Source organism: Lissotriton helveticus, chromosome 7 (assembly GCF_964261635.1).
Source record: "Lissotriton helveticus chromosome 7, aLisHel1.1, whole genome shotgun sequence".
Lineage (NCBI taxonomy): Eukaryota > Metazoa > Chordata > Amphibia > Caudata > Salamandridae > Lissotriton > Lissotriton helveticus.
In genome coordinates, this window is record NC_136068.1 from 1,131,563,921 (window position 1) to 1,131,586,032 (window position 22,112).

Genomic DNA, 22,112 nt, shown 5'->3' on the forward strand with positions numbered 1-22,112 from the left:
GATAATATAGATACTAGGGTATGGAGCGGGAACATGTCAGAGACGACAAGCTGGCAATCCATCATGCCAGAATAGGTCGGGGGGTGGTTTCTAGGGGAGGGAGGGGGGGAGGGAAAGGCAAAATATAAAAGTCCTCATAAACCGAATTCTATAATAACGAATAATATGGATCCAATTGTGTCTCAAAATGACTGCTTGGCTAAAACAGAAAGAGATATAGCTAATGATAGGTTGTCTCCCCAAAAAATTAATAGAGTTGAGGGCTGGGAAACAGTGTTAAAGAGCTTTAAAATTAATGTCAGACATTAAATTCTTATCCTGGAACGTAAATGGTCTGCGTGTTAGGGCTAGAAGAAATAGAATCTTACAATACTTACGAGACTCATCCGCGCAGATCATTGCGATCCAGGAAACACATTTGAATAAACAGGAGATTACTGATATACTTAAAAAGCTCAAATGGGTTGATAAATTTATAACTACGGACCACAATGCTAGTATTCGTGGCATCGCCATCATTTTTAAAAAATCAGCAAAGGCCCAGATCAGGGGTTGGAGAACAGATGCCAGCAGTAGATGGCTGATAGTCAATGCTCAATTATACTCAAAGGCTGTTACCATCATCAGTTATTATGGGCCTAACCAGGATGACCCTTCTTATTTAAATATTCTGCAAAATCAGCTGATTTCTTGCTCTGACCCCATAATATGGGTCGGAGACTTTAATCTTGTCTTAGATCCAAAATTAGACAAGTCTGCAACCTCTAGGGCCGTAGTACATAGCAATATGAGGGATACACTGCTTAGATGTATGTCGAATCTTGGTTTAATCGATCTATGGAGACAAAGAGCTGGGAACGCCATGGGAGTCTCATACCACAATTATAAATACAGACATAAATCACGTATTGATTATGCCCTATTAAGTCTTTCAATCAAGTATCAGGTTAAAAGCATAACATATCTGCCTCTACATCTGTCAGATCATTCTGCTATTTTCTTCTCGATAAAATTAGAGCAGAAATCTACTCACCTATCTTGGTCTTTTGACCGAACAATTCTATTGGAAGACGAGGAGAAAGATTATTTGATGCAGGAAACTGTCTCCTTTTTAGAGCAAAACTTAGGCTCTGCCTCCCTGGTCATCGTATGGGAGGCTTGGAAGGCCTTCATCAGGGGTTGTATTACAGGTAGGGCCTCATTCAGGAGAAAGAAATATGAAGAGGCAATACGACATATAGAGCAAGAATTGACCCATCTAGAATCATCAGACCAGTTCCCCTCTGATAATCAAGAGGAGAAAATAGAGCTAAAGGCCAAGCTAGACACACTTTTGCAGGAAAGGATAAATAAAAGATGGCAGGCAAGCAAACTTGCCCACTTCGAATATGGTGAATCTGCTGGAAAACTGCTGGCTTGGAAAATTAAAGCTGATCAGTCCAGAAACTTTACTAAGGAAGTGAGGGTCGCGGGGGAAGCCAATATTAGGTCAACAGATACAGCCATTGGGGAAGCCTTTAATGAGTTCTTCCAGAATATCTACACAGAGGAACTTAATGTTAATTTAAATGAAAGGAACGAATGGTTGAATAATATAACTCTCCCAGAATTGGAAAGTCACCACACTGAAAATATAGATAAAGCTATAACAGAGTTGGAAGTTTCCAACACTATTAAACAACTAGCACAGGGCAAAGCTGCGGGACCAGACGGTCTCCCAGGAGAATTATACAGGGTACTTAATTCTACTCTTACCCCAGTCCTTACGAACCTTTTTAATAACATAATGATAGAGGGGAGACACCACCAAGCTCCTGGGGGGAAGCCAATATAGCTTTAATATTAAAAACAGGCAAGGACCCAACCGAGTGTGGATCATATCGCCCAATCTCGCTTCTCAACAATGATTACAACATTTTTACCTCAATCTTAGCTGCGAGATTGGGAAGCGAGATTGGGTCAATTATTCACCCTGATCAAAAGGGGTTTATTAGAGGCCGGCAATTGGCCGACCTAACCTACGATTTGGTGGGAGCTGCGGATATTGCTTCAACTTTCGGCCTACCCCTGGCCATCATGACCCTTGACGCTACAAAAGCGTTCAATAGGGTAAACTGGGTATAGTTAAATTTAATAATGAAAAAATACCATCTGGGTCCCAAATTTTGTAGGGCCATAGGCTTACTATACAATAACCCTAGAGCATCCCTATTAATAAATGGTACGCGAACAACTCCTTTCAAAATTAGTCGAGGAACAAGGCAGGGCTGTCCCTTATCCCCCCTTCTCTTTAATTTATATGTAGAACCGTTTGCACAGTCTATTAGGGAGGATACTAACATTCCACATTTTACTTTTTCGGGCTGGGAAAAGAAGATCGGTCTTTATGCCGACGATATAATCATTTACACAACTGATCCCGCGTTGGCATCCCCAATTATTATAAAGAAAGCGGAGGATTTTGGAAAATTTTCGGGATATGAGATTAACGCAGGAAAAACCGAAATTATGGTTTGGAATATTCATAATCTCCAGCTCCCGGTAAAATCTTCACTGAGGTACCTGGGAATTACAATTATTAAAGATCTAGAACACCTGGCTCAAAACAATTTAGCCCGTATTTCCCGAGAATCCCAAATTTTGATGAAAGCTTGGTCCTTCCTCCCGCTCACCATCTATGGGAGAACTAGCTTGATAAAAATGAGTATCCTCCCGAAATTTACTTTTATTTTTAACTCCATCCCGTTAGTTTTCGATACCAAACAGCTTGCAAAATGTCAGCAAAATATTAATTCATTTGTCTGGGGGTATAAATCCAGCAGATTAGCCTGGAAAAAATTGAGAAGGAGAAGAGAAAAAGGGGGGCTCGCATTGCCAGATTTGGAATATTACGCCTGGGCATTTCATCTGACCCACTCCAGGATGTTACTTAAGATCCCTTGGGAAAATGCAAATGGGCTTATGTACAAGGCAATGCTAATGGGTTCGGACCTTCCAGTGAACGGATTTCTCTTCAAGTTCGGACACCAGAAGTTCTTTAAAAAAATTAGATTAAAGTCACTATTGGGTACTTTAAAAGAATGGTCTCAAATAAAGTCTAAGACCGGGATAGGATACCTATCCAAACATGCCCCGATTTGGGATTTACCGGGACTAACATCACAAGACGCCAATATAGTTAAAAGAGTCTTGCTAGATGCAGGTATCACACAGTGGGGCGATCTCCTGGTGGAAAGATCCATTATGGATTGGGATATCTTCAACTTCAAGGTAACATCATCACTCTCTTGGTTAGTATACTTGCAATTAAGCAGCTGGCTTCGGATTCAAACTAAGAAGAAAGCAATGATGGGAGAGGGGAGTTTGTTAGAAAATATCCTAGTTGAAAGACCTCCCGGGAAAAAGGAAGTAGCACTCTTTTACTGGCATATCATAGAGGATGGAGAGAGGGATCTTAACCTCCCGGAAAAACTCTGGGGTGCGGAGGGAGAACCACATATGGAGGACATACGGGAGGAATCTTTTACCCTTCTCTATAAAATCATCAAGCCAGCATGGCTGAGGCGCAACCATTTTTTTACACTTCACAGAGCGTATTATTCTCCTAAACGCCTGTCGAAATTTCAACCCGGGAAGTGTTGTTGCAAATGTTCTTTTCCAGCTGCCTCAGATCTTCACATGTTCTGTGAGTGCCCGAACATCGCCACCTTCTGGAACGAAGTGGGAACAACACTTGAATCTGTTCTTGGTTTATCTATCCCGTGTTCATGGCTTTTAATTATTTTTGGAATAAACGACAATATCAAGGGATTAGAGAGAGAATTTCTGTTTTACGCCATTTTACTGGCAAGAAGAGAAATCTGCAAAAACTGGGTCAACATAAACCCCCCAACACATGCAGAGTGGCTGTCTTCATTATATGCAACGTCAAAGCAGGATCTATCTAGAACATGTAGCCCTCGATCTTTGAGATTTTGGGACCTCTTGATCTATTGAGGAAGGGACAGTTAGTCAACCCGGGTTTTTTTTTTTTTTTTTTTTTTCCCCGGGTCCGATGATTAGGCCTAAAATCTCTCTGTCCAAAGGGAGGCACCGTACAGTTATTGGACAACTGGCCGAACTGGTCTGAAGGGAGAATGTTCGTCCAAGCTCTGCTGGTGACATTGGGACTGACTCTCTGAGTACTTGGAGCTTACTATGGGGCTCCTTGGTGCTATAGGGGGGTCTGGCCTCATGTCTGTGTGGATAGGAGCACAGTTGGATCGACTCAATGGCTAATGAGGACAAAAAAATAAATAAATAAATAAATAAATAACAGGACAGCAAATGTGTCCTTAGTATGTTGCCCCTACTACTCTGGAGAAGTGCGTTGTCCCTACTAATCTAGAGGAAGGCCATTTGTCTATATTGAAATCCATGCACACCAAGTGACAAACAGGGACATTCAAGCAAATGTATCCAATATCCTTGGACCTTGGCCAGGTCTGAAGAGTGAAATGAACTCTCATTAGGAGTTCTCGGGCAGTCTGGACCTTTTATCACCACAACAGTACAATCAGATGACAAACAGGTCCGTAATACTTTGCCCCTTCTAATGCATAGTGCGGCCACATGCCTTCCTCTAGGCTCTTTGGACCAGATTCTCAGAGTTTAAGCTGGGACTCAGGCATCTCTGTGTGGAGGAGGCCCCAGTGAGCTCTGACCTGGAGACTCAGGGGTCGATTCCGATTCGGGAAAAAAACGCTCCGAATAGCTGTTCGGAGCATTTTTCCCGTACGAATCGTACCCTGCAACGTCCCCCGTACGTACGACGAAGTATGATTCGTACCAGGAGCCGTACTCCGTACGAGTCATACAGAGACCGTACGACTCTAATCTCCGTACGATTCTCCCTCAGAACCCTCTGTACACGACATCTGTACGGTTCCCGGCTGGTTTTTACGACCCAGCAAGTACGATACGTGTCGGTTACGCACCGTACGACCCTTTTTCTACGGGAGCTGAAAACAGCCATAAAAGCAGAGTTTGCGCCGAAACAGGTACAGAACGGCCCCCCCGGGTACGGTGCGTACCCCCCATGATCGCAGGGGTACGGTGCGTACCCCTGCGATCATGGGGTGTACGAGCCGTACCCCATGTACGATGGGTGTACGAGCCATACCCCGAGCCGTACCCCATGTACAATGGGTGTACAGCCGTACCCCGAGCCGTACCCCATGTACGATGGGTGTACGAGCTGTACCCCGAGCAGTACCCCATGTACGATGGGTGTACGAACCGTACCCCATGTATGATGGGTGCCATCATACATGGGGTACGTACCCATGGTACCCATCATACATGGGGTACGGCTCGTACACCCATCGTACATGGGGTACGGCTCGGGGTACGGCTCGTACACCCATCGTACATGGGGTACAGCTTGGGGTACGGCTCGTACACCCATCGTACATGGGGTACGGCTTGTACCCACCTTGATCGCAGTGGTACGCACCGTACCCCTGCGATCATGGGGTGTACGGACCATACAGTGTGTATGTTTTTTGTGCTTTTCCGTACGACTAGCCTTTACCTGACGGGGCCGTACGAATCGCGTCCTGATCACCCGGTCCGGATCGTACTCGCCGAGTCGTACGGTGTGTGTACGAGTCGTAAGGAAATGGCTCCGGATACGAATCGTACGGATGGTGATTTAACCGGATCGGAATCGACGCCTCAGTGTACCTTTTCACCATGGCAAATAGCACCATTACTAAAGAATGAAGCTACTGGCCCGGGCCAGCCAGAGCTCTGACCAGAGGCCCAGTCAGAGCTTTCTCGCTCAGCCAAGCAGGGTGTACCTCTCAGTACCTGTGGGACCCTGTCCAGGACACTTAGCAAAATGGCAGGCCAAGACTGGATCTTCTACCCTAGAGCCGACCGAAGCTCTGAGCAGTGGCCTAGACAGAGCTTCTTTACCCTCCTAATCATGGGAGCAATGCCCTGGGCCTTCGAAAGTGCATATCGGACACTTTGGGACTCAGCAGGCTGGGGCATGGACCCCAGGCCCCAGGGTTCCCCACTGGGGGCTCACCAAAACTCTGACCTGGGGACCAATCAGGTCTTTTTAAGCCAGTCAAGCAGGGTAGCCATCCCCAGGCACTCTGCACATGGTGGTTCAGCTCATGGATCCCAGGCGGGACCCACCGGCGGTTTGGCCTGGGGTCCTGGCAGGGTATTTCACCCCATTTAGAGCAGAGACTGCCCACCTGGTTACTTGGATGTGCTTCCAGGACCTTTGCATCATTTGGGAAAAGAAACCAGTTGGATACCAGGTCACCCCAGCATTGTCCTACTACTATCCAGGAGGTCCATTACAGATGCTTCTAATCCATGCACATCTAGTGACAGAGGGGGACTTCTGGAGCCCTAACTGAGCTTGAAGCTTCAAATGAGCCTTCTTTGGAGCTTACAGTCCAGCTTTGAATTTTAATACTGAGTCACAATTGGATTTTGACGGATGATGACAAGGGATAATTAAATACATAATTAATTTTCCCTTGTCATTGTCTGTTGAAATCCCCCCACCCGGCCCCACCACTCTTACCTGCACAGGCCACAGCTGTGTTTATTTATTTTAAGTACAAACCATCACCAGTGCTGTTGGCATGGCACAATTTGCACCACCCATGTAGGCATGGTGAATATCTCAGACATAATTTCACACAACCCTGAATATATTGTCACACATCCCTATTAATTGTGGAAAAAATGGGCCTAATCCTAAAGCTAATACCTTGGCAAAGAGTTTGTAGTCTACGTTAAATTAAATTGGCATGTAATTTCTACATAAAGTGGGGACTATACCATCTTTGTGTACAAACCAAGCTGTAGCTTCTTGGAAAGTGACCTTATATGAATTATTAGAAGAATAAAATAAACAGTTGTAACATTTTCAATAGTGAGAAAAGTGGGAACTAAATTCAACAAAGTGGCTGTCAGGCCCAGAAGCATAGTCTTTCTTTAACAAACCAACTGATTTACCATTTCCTTGAAAGAATATTTGCTGTTAGAAAATAGAGAAATCTATATTGCTGTTGTCACAATGTTGTTTTTACATTGGTTTAAGAAAGAAATGAATTTTCTCTTCCTACTTAGGGCCCCATTAGGATAGCGGGCGGACCACCCCCGCTGGGGCGGCGGTGGTCACCTTCGGCCCGGCGGGGGCGATCTGCCCTCCATACTCGCATCAATGACCCCCCCGCCATATTACAATGGCTGGGGGGTCCGCGGCGGATGGAAAGACCGTCCGACGCTTTTCCACTCAGTTGACAAGTCGACCTGGCGGAAAAGGGTTCAATGTGGTGGCGGTGTCTGTTAGACACCGCCAACCATATTAGGATGTGGGCTGGGACATGCCTTTCCGTTGCAGCATTGCCGCCACGGAAAGGTATGCTGAGTCTGCTTGTGGGGGCCTGTTGCAGGCCCCCAGGAACTCCGGGGGGTTGGGGGTGCACATGGGAGTACCTGTGGAACCCCCTGCATTTCCATGCACAACATGGCAGGCATCACGCGGTGCCTGCCATGTTGTGCATGGAAGTGCATGACATGCCTTTCTGGCATTGTGGCGGGTGGTGCTGAGTGCACTGCCCGCCACAATATCAGGAGTGCAGGATGCGCCCGCCAGTGTGGCAGGCGCATCCTAATATCTGCAACGGGACCCCCGCACCTATGGCGGGCGGTCCCATTCCACGGGGGATGGCAGGCGTACAAAGTCTGCCTGACTTCCAAATGACCCCCTTAGTATTTTAAGTGTATAAAGTCTTATAATAGTTCTCAAACTCATTTAAATGATTTTTAAATAACTGGATAACCTCATTATTCTTCAAATATTCTATCTTGGTATGCTCTTTTTAACCTTAAGATGACTTGCCAATAAATGACCAGCTTTATTCTGGACCGCCATAGCATCGTGCAATGCTCTAAAAGAGAAAAAGAGGCAAAGTAATTTTGTCTTAACAAATTTGTGCAAAACAATATCTGGTTTACAAAAATAAAATTGATGTTCTAACACTTTAGCATTAGTTAGCAGTGTTCTATGTTCCTAGTCTAAATTATTTTTCTTTCATAGAAACATAATTGATAATAACCCCCTGAAAAGCTTCAGTAAATATATTCAAAACCAATTGAATAGGGTCGCTATGCAAAACAAAAAAGTCTGTAGTGAATTAAGTAAATAGAGAAAAAATATGTTATCTTTAAATAATGAATGATTAAGTTACCATTTAGTAATACATGTATGAACATGTACCAAATCCAAGCCTGTGATAACCAAAGCATGATCTGCAATCAAAATGGATAAAAATTTAGTATTAATATTGTTTTATGCCATTTACTTACTTCAATATTTATGATCTTACCTAGTAAGCAATCCATGACTTGGAGAGAAGAAAGTGCACTTTCTTAACATAGCGTTGCATAGTCTCCATTAATCTACCAAAGCTGTCTGAGAAATAGTAGAGTAAGCCATTAAAATGGCTATTTTTTTATGCTCCACTCAGAAGAAGCTAGTTGCAAGCAAACGCATGTATTACAGGGATTTTATTCAGAAGGTTACACCCATATCAGCATATACTACACACCTAAGTTAAGATGTAAAAGCCATGTTGCAGGGCAATATATATATTTCCATCAGGCATCACGCAAAGGCACAGCAAAAAGATTGCAGGCCACAAAATGAGGAGAGTAGGCGAGACTCTTTACAACCAGATAGTCTCCCTGAAACCGCTCAGGTGGTGGGATCACTTCCTCAAGGACAAACAAAAGAGGGTAGCACAACTGACACTATACTGGCCAGCTAGCTGAGAGTTGCTGTACTCTAGAGTTTGTGATCTGGAGTTCTTTAGAGGTCATCAGAGGTCATGGGGTGAAAAACACCTACAAAGAACTGAATAGAAAATCAATCATAATAAGTGGGTAGATGTTATGCCTACCAGGCTTAGCCTTTTTTTCCTTACAGTGACTGAAAACCTTTTCAAATATACCCTGAGAGAAACCATTAAACCTCCAATGCCTTAATTCAGAGGCAAACTGTTCTAACAGTATATTTGGGGGTTTATGCCATGAGTGCTAATATTCAAATTATGGTAGGAAAAGCACAAGCACATCTTATGCTTTCGAGAGTCACTGCCCAGTTCAAGAAAACTGTGAAGTTTCCCAATGGTCCCATCTATGCACTTTTCAGTTTTCAATCAATTCACCACATACTGGGCACATCGGATTAATATAGAATGAAATCCGATGCACATTCATCTTTTTCCTGCACATCTAGCTAAAAAGACCCGAAAATACAAAAAAACGGCTATTTGGGCAATTTCTGTGTGATTGCTGTGACCTTCATCTTGCTAGGAGGAAGAGAAACAGAAATAAACTACTTCATACAACTTCTTTCTTTATCACAATTAAATAGACAGTCCAACAAATAAACCTCATTTCTGCTCACTTCATGACTTGTCTTTCTTCAAAAAGATAACAGCTTTTCAGATATGCGATTAAGGCACCAGCCTCTTAGCAATCTCTGGCTGAGTTTACATAACATGTCCTCAATAGACCAAACCGTAATAAAAGAGGTTTGTAACCTGCATTTTTTTTTAAATGCATTCCACCTCAAATGTCAAGATACATTAAGACATGAATTTCTTCTGAAAGTATCAAACCCACAAACTTCATCAAACACGTTTCAGCCAAGGAAAGCCAGTTCTTGAGGCTGAGTAGAGGTGATCTGCATTTTTCTATCAGGGTGGTCTGGTCTAAGGTAGGAGTTTTCACCACCCTGTTTGTCAAACAAATAGCATGATTGGCTCTACGACTTTCCTTAAGCAGATGAAAATGTGGACCTTGGGTGGTATCCCTTGTCAGCAAAAATATATGGTACATTGCCTTCTGCAAAGTGTTCTTCAATATTAAAATATATATTTTGCCCACAGCAGTATGATAGCCAATTAAAATGGAAACACACTTCCATGATAATATTTTCTCAGGCTGCTTGATTTTACGAAAAAGAAACAACTTATCTGCAGGAAAACAAATAGTAGCATTTATTACATTAATTGCCAAAGCAGGAGTGAAACGCCAAAGTAAATCCCATTTTTAGAAGTAGAAGTCTATGAGTCCTGGATCAATATCGACATTCCATAACCCATGTGCTTTAATATGATCCATCCTTACCCATGGTTATGTGGGCAAGTAGAAGGCCATATAAAATCAACTTACCACTACATATTAGAAAAATGTAGGATCATTTGACATCTTGGAAAAGGCACACGGCTAGGTTTTACTCAAAAAGATCACAGCAGTGCTACCACAAAGTGTCACTCAGATTATCAAAATTCATGATTTGGCATTGCTTCATAGATCCTGAAGATTAATTGATTATGCCTCATATATTGTAACTCATCATGGGCCAAAAATGTCACTTTTTCATATTGAGGCCAATAGAAGCCTACCTTTCGCTCTGGCAGGACCTCTACCTTGTGCCCACACTTCCTCAAAAATTGGTATATAGTGAGAATGAGTCTCTGCCCTTGTCTTTTGTTGTCCGTTTGGACCCAGTTCTTAACCCCATGCACTACCTCCCTAGTGCTGCCGTCGGCCAACGGCCGACGAACCCCCGCCCACTCTTCTGAACGCCTGCACAGCGGCGGAAAAACCGCCGTGGTTAAGGCGTTAATTGGTAAGTTAAATAATAACATTGACATAGAACCTCAGACACAGTGTGAACAGTACCAGTTTTGAATATATAAACTGCTTCTGAAGTTTGGCTCGTCAGAGGAGTACTTCCATGGATTATCCTGAATGTTTGCCTGTGACTTATTGCCAGCATTGATGACTTTCATTACTATCCTGAAGAAGATGTCGACCTGCCCAACACCAGACTGGCTTCTCGATGTATCACACATACAGGTTAATGGGGAAAAAGCTGCTACGAGAGATCTGGAAGAATGCCCTTTCTACTGTGCTCTCTATAGTATAGTTAGTGATCGGTAGGATTATCCTTATGATATACATCCATATTATCATATAATCAATGCAACGTTATAATGGTTGAATTATTCACCTTCTTCACCATTTTTGTAATGCTGGTAACAATGCGTTGTTTCTTTCTACTAATGATTGCAGCTCACATATTTTACAAAAGAATCCAGTTGCTTCAATAAATATTTGAAATGCCAATTCATGTAATTCTCGTCTCTCCCTTTTGGCATCCCTAAGGTAATTATGAAAGGGTGGATCTGTGTACATGATTTCCTTGGGGGTGTCAGAGTGGTCATATTCTAAGGTTGCAGACACCATCCGGTACCTTGTCAGGTTTAGGGATCCAGAGGGCACAGAGTAAGCTATCCAGGAATTGTCCAACATATTCTAATGAAACGTGTATACTCAGTCTCCATATTTTTAAACAAATATTGTCCAAACTCACAGTCTTACTTGACTAGTAGGAACTGTAAGACAGGCTGTAGACTACTAAGGGGCCGATTCCGATCTGGGTCGGAAATCACTTTGACCGAGCCGGATCCGGGGTGTTTTCCGACCAATCCGGAATCCTGCAGTTCAACCGAGAGAGTACGATGTGACCGTATGCTGTCAGAATCGTGTCGGTCGGACTCCCATTGAAGTCAATGGGAGCCGGTCGAACAACGCATACATGGGCTCCCATTAACTAGATGGCTAGATTCCGGATAAGTGCGCCCCCTACTGTGGGTACGCGTTGGTGCCATTCGCACCGTATCTGCCTTTGTTGGGGAGACCCATGGGTCTCCCCCTGTGTCCGAGCCATAAGGCTGCGGGTAACAGGGGGTCCGATGTGGACCCCCAAAGTCCAGCTCCAGGAGCTATTGCGAGCCGGAAGCTCCGACTCAATCCGGCTGTCCGAATCGAGCATCGCACTGGCTCGGTCGGAATTCGCCTCCATTGCGCGCCACAGTTAGCTTACGGCCGAGCCGTAGGGAGCGGTTCACACCCAGAAATGATTCGGACGGAGATTTCGCACTTGTTCGTATCGTACTTCAACGTCCGGACCCGTGTACGAACCGGATGGAAATTCAGCCTCCGAATCTGACCCGCTAATGCCAAACCCGATTCAGAGCCCTTCCGACCGAGATCGGAATCGCCCCCTTAGTGTAAAGAATAATGAATGTACACAACATATACCCTCTGTTTATTAATGAATACACTGTGCATCCTTCGGTTGACCAATACATGTGCTAAACAACATGTTATTTCACATTCTGCAAATTTTAGAGTACAGTATTTCTAAGAAAACATAATTTCTCATTGTTCTCAATAAAACATTTTATTAGCACATTTCATAATTTAGGGGAAACTGTTTACCCTTTCATAGCATCAGTGTCTTAAACCCCATTATTTTTGTATGATCTCATCCCAGACCACACCATTTTTGTCATTGTACATATTAGAAATAGAATATACCATGACTTTGTTTATTAAGCTTGGATCATATCAACTTTAATTGTATGTGTTGATGAATACACCCTTTATCTTTACTTGACCGTACACAAAATCTTTCTTCGTTAGAACACATGTTCTCCCTTTGCTGACCTTAGAAACTCATATGAGGATCTTAGAAAAGAAATGCATGTTTTGTTTATATCACTGTATTTCTTAAGAGGACAATCACATGGTTATAGATTACATTAGGTACAGTTTGCACCATTTACATTCATTATGAACTACACTGTTTCTTTAAATTAGTTCAATATTTCACAAACATAACTTCTAGTGCACTTTCTTCAACTCTCAGATAATGAAGTCAGCAAATATATTTACAGTTAATATTTTTACTGTACAGATCTGTATACGAAGAGCATAACGTGCAATTCAGGAAAAAAATGATGTTTCAAGAAAAATTTAGCTGGCACCAATAAGAAATGTTGATGCCTATTTTGAGTGACTGTTCTATTCAATATTATACAGAGACTGAAATATGTGAGGATTGGTTTGTCACTTCACACAGAACAAGCATTGTCAGCCAGACTTTTGGTTTTATCAATGCCTGTTCATTTTTGCCATGGGTTTTAGGGGAGCTGTTCGGCCCGACCAATATATGTATGTATGTATATGTATATATATATATATATATATATATATATATATATATATATATATATATATATATATATATATATATATATATATATTCACTGAAAAAACCATAGGTTTCACCCCAGTTATAGTTAGGAATTAGCATTTAAAAAACCTATTAAATTCACTGATAAAACCATAGGTTTTACACCAGTTATAGTTAGCTGGAAATTTTACTCGCATAAAACCATTGAAATTCCCACGTTATAGTTAGTTGGACTCACTATAACTTGCGCGTGCAATGCACTGCTGATGACGTCACATATTACATCACTCATGACATGGTCAGTGACATCACTCATGACATCACTGATGACACCATCCTTGTGACAGAGTGACAGACCTCCTTTCACTGTAATGTAACCCTTGAAACACATATTCAAAAATAGAAACTAAAATTTTCAAAAAATTGGAGATACCCATACCAGTTACAACAACCAATTCAATAATTCCACCATCTATATATACATCCACTCATTCACCAACAGTTCTATATAGTCACTCATACATATACTCACTCATCATATGTAGTGATACACCTATACATCCTGTTACACACTGACAGGCATCCAAAAGTTACTCACACACATACTCACACATGCAAATAAACTATTGAACATCCATTCATTAGCATATATAGCTATACACACACTACCACTTTACTTCTAAGGAAACTTACACATACTTACTGTCTTAAACAATCACTTATAGAAACACATACTAATTTAAACAGGAACTCTTAGAATCCCTCACTCTCACATATACTCACTTATATACATCAATATTCACATATACTAGATTAAAACATATGTAGTTACTGATAAAGACACTAGTGAGACAGTCATTCACTCACTAACACACACATATACACACTCATCCACCCATACAGTCCTGCACATATGCTGTCTTCAAAACACATACAAAGAGAGAGTCAGTCATTCATGCATCTATGTGCTAAGTAACACCCCCACCAAACATATAGACACTCATATTGATATTAAAAAAAATCTAATAACCCATATACCTACACATGTAGCTACTCACCAACCCATGCAGCCACTTATACACAAAGTGAAACATTAATACATATATTTAAATATTTAAACATTACTCACTAATATTTATTTTTCATAAAGACACACATTCACTGGATGGTGTCATCAGTGATGTCATGAGTGATGTCTCTGACCATGTCATGAGTGATGTAATATGTGACGTCATCAGCAGTGCATTGCACGCGCAAGTTATAGTGAGTCCAACTAACTATAACGTGGGAATTTCAATGGTTTTATGCGAGTAAAATTTCCAGCTAACTATAACTGGTGTAAAACCTATGGTTTTTTCAGTGAATTTAATAGGTTTTTTAAATGCTAATTCCTAACTATAACTGGGGTGAAACGTATGCTTTTTTCAGTGAATTTCATAGGTTTTTCAATAGCAAATATCTATAGGTAAGAAAGTAATAATTTTATAACAAATTTTAAATAGTGTAAATATATATATTTTTTTTATTGTTTGCCCTGGTACGCGCCCCGGAGCGCTCCCGGGGCGCATACCGGTGAACGCACGGGTAAGCGCAATGTTACGACGCGCCCCCGGGCGTGTACCGGGGAGCGTCCCGAGAGCGCTATTCCCGCGAACGAAAACAACATCATGACGTTTCGCGTAGTCGCGTGATGTGTCATATGACGCACTGCGTAAGCGCACCCGGAATCACGCGATCACATACGATCGCGCAACGTCATGACGCGCTTACGCGACGCGCCCCGGGGCGGTAGCGCAAGCGCATCGGGTCATGTTATCTGAAAATAACACTTTTCATTGGTGCAGATCAGTTTGGGTTTCCAAATGATGAAAGCTTGGATCATGTGACTTGAAAATAACACTTTTCATTGGTCCAGAACACTTTTTTTTTCAAATGATGAAAGCCCCCACCTTTTTCCTCACTCTGACTTTCTACTTTGAGAGAGGAAGACCTGTATCTGATTCTGACAATGGCATCATTAGTAGCTGCAGCTGGTGGACCCCCTCCACAACCACAACCACCTAGAAAGGAAGGACCACCATCCCAGTTCCTTGTCCCTGAACAAGAAGAGGATGAGGAGGAAGAACAGGAGGAGGAGGAACAACCCAGGCAATTTTTGCCTGAAGAGCCAAGACAGAGTCACATAAAAGTGCATTTTATTTGGGACTTCTTCTCCCACCCTCCTGGGCAGAAGAAAGTGAATGCCCCTAAGGTTAAGTGCCTTATTTGCGGAGATATTCTTTCCAGGGGCAATTCCAAGAAGAAATATTCATTCGGCAATTATACTATGATGCGCCACATGCAAAGGTTGCATCCTAATAATCTTGCTCAAGCAGAGGTTCGTGCCATGGCGCAAAATCAGAAGAATCCACAGCCCAGCACCTCCTCTGCCAAAGTATCACATGCAGCACCTGAAGGACGGCAAATGGTGCCCAATGTTAAAAAAAATGTTGGCAGTATCAAAATTGTATGTGTCTTCTGTGGCAAGACACTGTGCTATGGGGAACTAAGCGTGATCTTAATAAGCAATGCGGTGGAAAACCATCAATGTAACCAAAAGAAGAAGCAATAAATCTTTTTTTTTTTTTGCTCCTGTTGAGCCATTTGTAATTCCTTTTTTTGTTGTTCCCCCAAAAAAACACCAAAAAAATTATAAAAGTGTTGAAAAAATAAAAATAAAAAAATGTTCAGAAAAATAAGAAAAAAAATATAAAACAACAAAAACATTAAAAAAAAGTTCTTTTCAGAACTACCTCCCATTTTTAAAAAATTACTAACATTTTTAGCACTCTTGACTTCATTTTTCTCATGGGTTCGCTTCCCGGTGCGTGCACCGGTGAGCTCCCCATTAGCGCAATCAAAAAAAAAAAGAAAAAAAAACAAGAGAAGGAGACCATAAGAAACACTAAAATAATAATTTAAAGTGCTTAGAGGTAGGGTATCTCTGAATAGAGTTGTTGTGTTGTGTGGGTGATTTAAGTACCAACATGTAGGTATCAATGCAGAGTCTTAAATTCAATGTACACCGTTTACTCTGTAGATAATTTGCATGTTGTTATAGAAGTTATTGTGGTATATGGAATCCATACCATAGTCTGTCAGGAAAACATAAAGAACATGGAGGCAGGAGATGAAAAAGAGATGTCAAATACACTTTGGAGATAATATAGTGGGAGAAAGGAAGTATCTATGAGCAAAATTACTATGTAAAACAAAAAAGTTGCACAGTATACTATAAGTTTGCCTTTACATTATAATCAATTTGGTAGTAGTTTAAGATTTACATATAAAAATGAATAATGTCTCAAACAATTTTAGAATTATTAAATATAATTGTATTTTTGAGATTCATTTTCAAAATTTGATAGAACGTCTAACATTTGACTGTCCGAAATGTCCTCTTTTTGAGTGAACATAACTTCCAACATTTGTCTGTCAGAAACGTCGTCATATTGAATTAACAAATCCACAGATTCTACACATTGTAGTAGTTCATGGTCCCGTGATTCATCCATGAATTCCAAGTCATTGGGTTCAATGATTTCCTCATTGTTCATCTCTAGGACAATTTCAAAGGAAACGTTCTGTTCTCCTTCCATTTTTGTGCTGAAATTTGCATTAAAAAAAATCAGTAGGATTATGGCACTGTTGGGTTTAAGTTCAGACAGGTAGTTTTGATTTTTTAATAGTGAAGTTAACTTTGGGCAATGTATGGTAACAGGCAGGAAGTAGAAATATAAAAAAGTGCCTGTGAAGAAGCGTAAGTAAATTCATAATTATAGCAGAGAAGCCTAAGTCAATCCATAAATATAACAGAGGAGCCTATCTCTATCTATAACTACAGCAGAGGGACAGTAAATAACTATCAGAAAACGTTTTTAAAAAATAACTTAAAGTGCCCCTTACAAATTATCAACTTACTTTACAGAGAGGTGAAGAAGACAAAATGCGAAAATCCTTTCAAGATGTACCTCAGGTAGTTGTAGTCAAAATGGCCGTGTTTCCCTCTCATTTTTCATTTATATTCATGTACATAACCAATCAAATGTCAGGGAAAAAAAATAGAAAATGAAAGTAACATTTTAATTGGTTGTCAATTCTAACACTTCAGATGTATTTTTGTGAAGTAATTTACCTCAGGCTATTTAGAGAGGTCTACAGGCTAAATGGCTCAATGGAATTCCATCGAATTTGGGAAAATGGTAGGGATTGGTATGTAGTATGACCTATTCTATATTTGGTGAAAGTGTCTCCAGTAGTTTTTATGTAAATTAACTTTTAACATGTTTTTTAGAGCGCTTCCCGGTGCGCGCCCCGGTACGCGTACCGGCAGCGCTACGGGAGTCCTCCATTTTGGGTTTCGGTAGATTTAAGACAGAAAATGGAGGACAAACAACGTTGGGAATGGGTATTAGGGGGCATCGTAGGCACTGCTTGACTCTCTAGGTTTTCTGAGGGGGTCTTAGGAGGCCCAAAAAGGCAAACAAAACAAAAAAATATATATTTTTCGCGGAGGGAGCGCCCGGTACGCGCACCGGGGAGCGTACTATGGTGAAAAATAGTGAAAAAAGTTAGAAAAAGATAATCATTTGGAGTGATCAGAGATAGGGTAGCCCTGAAAAGGGCTTTTGGGTTATGTGGCTGATTTAGGTACCTAAAAGTAGGTACCAATGCACAGTCTTAAATTCAGGAGGAAAATTCTATTCCCCTCATCTGAAAAGTGCACACCATCTTCCCTGTAGATATCTTGCATGTTGTAACGCAAGTTATTATTGTATATTGAACCCATTTCATAGTCTCTCATGTAAGCAGAAACAGATTTATTCACATGTTTCCGTGCTTTCTAAAATTGTGGACAAAATTGATTGGACCACTTCCATTTCCGCCTTTGGGATATATTGGAATATACCAAGGCAGTTTGAGGAAAAAGTGCCATCAATTGATCAAAGGTGTCCTTTATAAGCATTTCCAGACCTACCCCAGTCAAAGTGCCCAAGTCATTTCCTCCACAGTGCACAATTAAAAGGTCAGGGTGTGGCAAATGCAAAAAGGTTCTCACCAATTGTATCAATTGGTGACATTTCAATCCTCTCTGGCCAATCCATTTAATCTTCACATTTGGTAAGTCAAGGTTGTGAAAATTTCTGGTAGCTGCATACCTTTGAGCCCAGTGGATATAGCTATGTCCAATAATCCAGACAGAATACATGGTGAGAGGAGATTCTGATGCAGTCAGATGAAGTGTGGAAAAGAAATGGCAGTTGGAACAATAGGAGTTTGCAAAAAAAAACCTGTGGAGTTTCAGTGCTCTTGAATCACAAGCAATGATTGGTAGAATGAGATATTTGAAAACTGAAAGTTAGGGTGCATGGTTGTGTTCTGTGTAAGAAGTAATTTGAATGGTTAAAAAAAAGTCATTTAAAGAAACCTTGCACCAGAAAAGCTGGTGTATTCGCAGGTCAAACATCCTTGATGAGGTGATTTGCAACATTGTAGAATAAACTTTTAACCCTGGGAGCTCAGTGAGGAGGGAGTTGCTATGGTAACAGGTAGAAAGGGCTGAGGGGGGGAAGGGTGTTGGTTTGAAAATACAGAGGGAAGAGATTTGATTGGTTACCATGAGCAATATGTGTGTAGAATTAGAGGTTTTCTGTGCCTCTATGGTTTGCAGTGTCTGGAGAACATACCTTTTGCTCTGCTAAAGAAATATTGGTGTGTGAATCTGACACTGTTCTGAATCTCCTAAAATATTTGTAAAGGTGAGTTATGATTCATTTAATATACATAGAGACTTGTATACTCTATGGAGAATATTTGCAAGCAAATTGTGGTTTTTTAATGTTGTTTTGTGTCATGCTTTTTGATAATGCTTGGTAAAAAGTTTTTACTGCATAGAGTAATTGTATTTTGTAAAATTGTGAAGTTTTAGTCGTGACATGGAATGCTTCTACATAGGACCTGTGCTGTGTTTTGTAAATGTGATGTCAAAAACGATTTTGGGAAAAATGAATGGTTTTTACATTTTTTTAAAGGAATAAAGAATGTGTGCATGTTTAATAGAAATACATTTGACTCTTTACAATGATGTTACCTGTGTTAACTCAGTGTAGGAAGCATATTGAGTTTGTTTGCATAGAGGAATTGTATTTTGTAAAATTGTGAAGCTCTATGGGAAAGCTTTTGCCTCAGTCTTATCCCTGTTGTGAGGCAGATGTTTGTAAATAGGATTTGTGCTATTTTGTGGAAAATGAATGGTTTTTACATTTTTGAGTATAATGTGGCACAAAGGTTTAAAAAGTGACGCATCTACCTACATGCGCCACTTTTTAAATATGGGGAAAAAAGGTACATGTTTGGGCTTTCCTGGGGAGCCTAGGTGGTGAGGCTTGTATATAAGAGTGCAGTGAACTAGGCTTCATGAAGCATATCCCTGTCTGCATTCTTAGACACAGGTGTCAATTTGACTCTTTACAATGATGTTAGCTGTGTTTTAAATCAGTGTAGGAAGCATATTGAGTTTGTTTGCATAGAGGAATTGTATTTTGTAAAATTGTGAAGCTCCATGTGAAAGCGTTTGCCTCAGTCTTATTCCTGTTGTGAGGCAGGTGCAAGATTTTGCCTCAGTCTTATCCCTGCTGTGAGGCAGATGATTGTAAATAGGATCTGTGCTGTGTTTCCTAAATGTGATGTCAAAAACGATTTTGGGGCAAATAAATGGTTTTTACATTTTTGAGTATAATGTGGCGCAGAGGTTTAAAAAGTGACGCATCTACCTACATGCGTCAATTTTTAAATATGGGGCAAAAAGGTACATGTTTGGACTTTCCTGGGGAGCGTAGGTGGTGAGGCTTGTGTCTAAAAGTGCAGTGGACTGGGCTCCATGAAGCCTATCTCTGCTGCATTCTTAGACACAGGTGTCAATTTGACTCTTTACAATGATGTTACCTGTGTTTTAACTCAGTGTAGGAAGCATATTGAGTTTGTTTGCATAGAGTAATTGTATTTTGTAAAATTGTGAAGCTCCATGTCCACTGCACTCTTAGGTACAAGCCTCAAAATGCTAAAAGTTAATTTACATAAAAACCACTGGAGACACTTTCACCAAATATAGAATAGCTCATACTACATACCAATCCCTACCATTTTCCCAAATTTGATGGAATTCCATTGAGCCATTTAGCCTGTAGACCTCTCTAAATACCCTGAGGTAAATTACTTCACAAAAACACATCTGAAGTGTTAGAATTGACAACCAATTAAAATGTTACTTTCATTTTCAAATTTTTTTTCCTGACATTTGATTGGTTATGTACATGAATATAAATGAAAAATGAGAGGGAAACACGGCCATTTTGACTACAACTACCTGAGGTACATCTTGAAAGGATTTTCGCATTTTGTCTTCTTCACCTCTCTGTAAAGTAAGTTGATAATTTGTAAGGGGCACTTTAAGGACGTACTTGTAGGTACCTAAAACAGCCACAGAACCCAACAGCTCTTTTCAGAGCTACCCTACCTGTAATCACTCAAAATGATTATTTTACACTATTATTTTCACTATTTTTCACCAAAGTACGCTACCCGGTACGCTCCCCGGTGCGCGTACTGGGCGCTCCCCCCGCGAAAATTGAAAAAAAATTACAATTTTTTTTTTACCTGAGGGACCCTTTTATGGCCCCCACATCAAACCTAGGGGATCAGGGGGGGTGTACCCTGCCCCCTTTTGGTCATTTCCCCCTTTGATTTTTGCCACCTCTTGTGTCTCGATCCTACCGAGACACAAGATGGCGGCCGCTGCGAACTGTTTCGAATGTTTACAGACACCCGAGAGCCAATCAGCTTCCCGTGCGCAGGACGCGTGGCGCGCCCGGAGCGCTCCCCGGTACGCGCACCGGGGCGCGCTTACAGATATATAAATTTTTTTAACCTAAATTACTCAAAATCCTCTGGAGCACATATCTTGAGACATAGCAAAGGCACATCGGGCTACCAGTCCCTACAATTTTGCCAAGTTTGGTGAAAATCCATTCAGCCGTTCGAGCTAAAAGTGCGACAGACCGCCCTATGGAAATTAACATGGGGAAAACACGTTTTGGGACCCCCCTTTTATCACGGCCCCCGCTTGACGAATCCCCCCCAAACTTTCAGGGATGGAGCGGAGAGCCGCGAGGCAAAGTTGCTGAAAAATTCAGGCTGATTCCTCAACCGGCGCCAAAGTTATTCCAAATAGAATGTTGCGATTTCCCTATGGAAATCAATGCTAACTATAACTACCTACTGGCGACCGCCAGTAGGTAATATATATATATATATATTACCTACTGGCGGTCGCCAGTAGGTATATATAGTTAGGATCGATTTCCATAGGGAAATCGCAACATTCTATTTGGAATAACTTTGGCACCGGTTGAGCAATCAGGCTGAATTTTTCAGCAACTTTGCCTCGCGGCTCTCCACTATTTCCCTGAAAGTTTGGGGGGGATTCGTCAAGCGGGGGCTGAGATAAAAGGGGGGGCCCAAAACGTGTTTTCCCCATGTTAATTTCCATAGGGCAGTCTGTCGCAGTTTTAGCTCGAACGGCTTAATGGATTTGCACCAAACTTGGCAAAATTGTAGGGACTGGTAGCCCGATGTCCCTTTGCTATGTCTCAAGATATGTGCTCCAGTGGATTTTGAGTAATTTAGGTTGAAAAAAATTTATATATCTGTAAGCGTGCCCCGGTACGCGTACCGGGGAGCGCTCCGGGCGCGCCACGCGACTTGCGCATGGCAAGCTGATTGGTTCTCGGGTGTCTGTAAACATTCGAAACAGTCAGCACCGGGGAGCGTACTATAGTGAAAAATAGTGAAAAAAGTTAGAAAAAGATAATCATTTGGAGTGATCAGAGATAGGGTAGCCCTGAAAAGGGCTTTTGGGTTCTGTGGCTGATTTAGGTACCTACAAGTA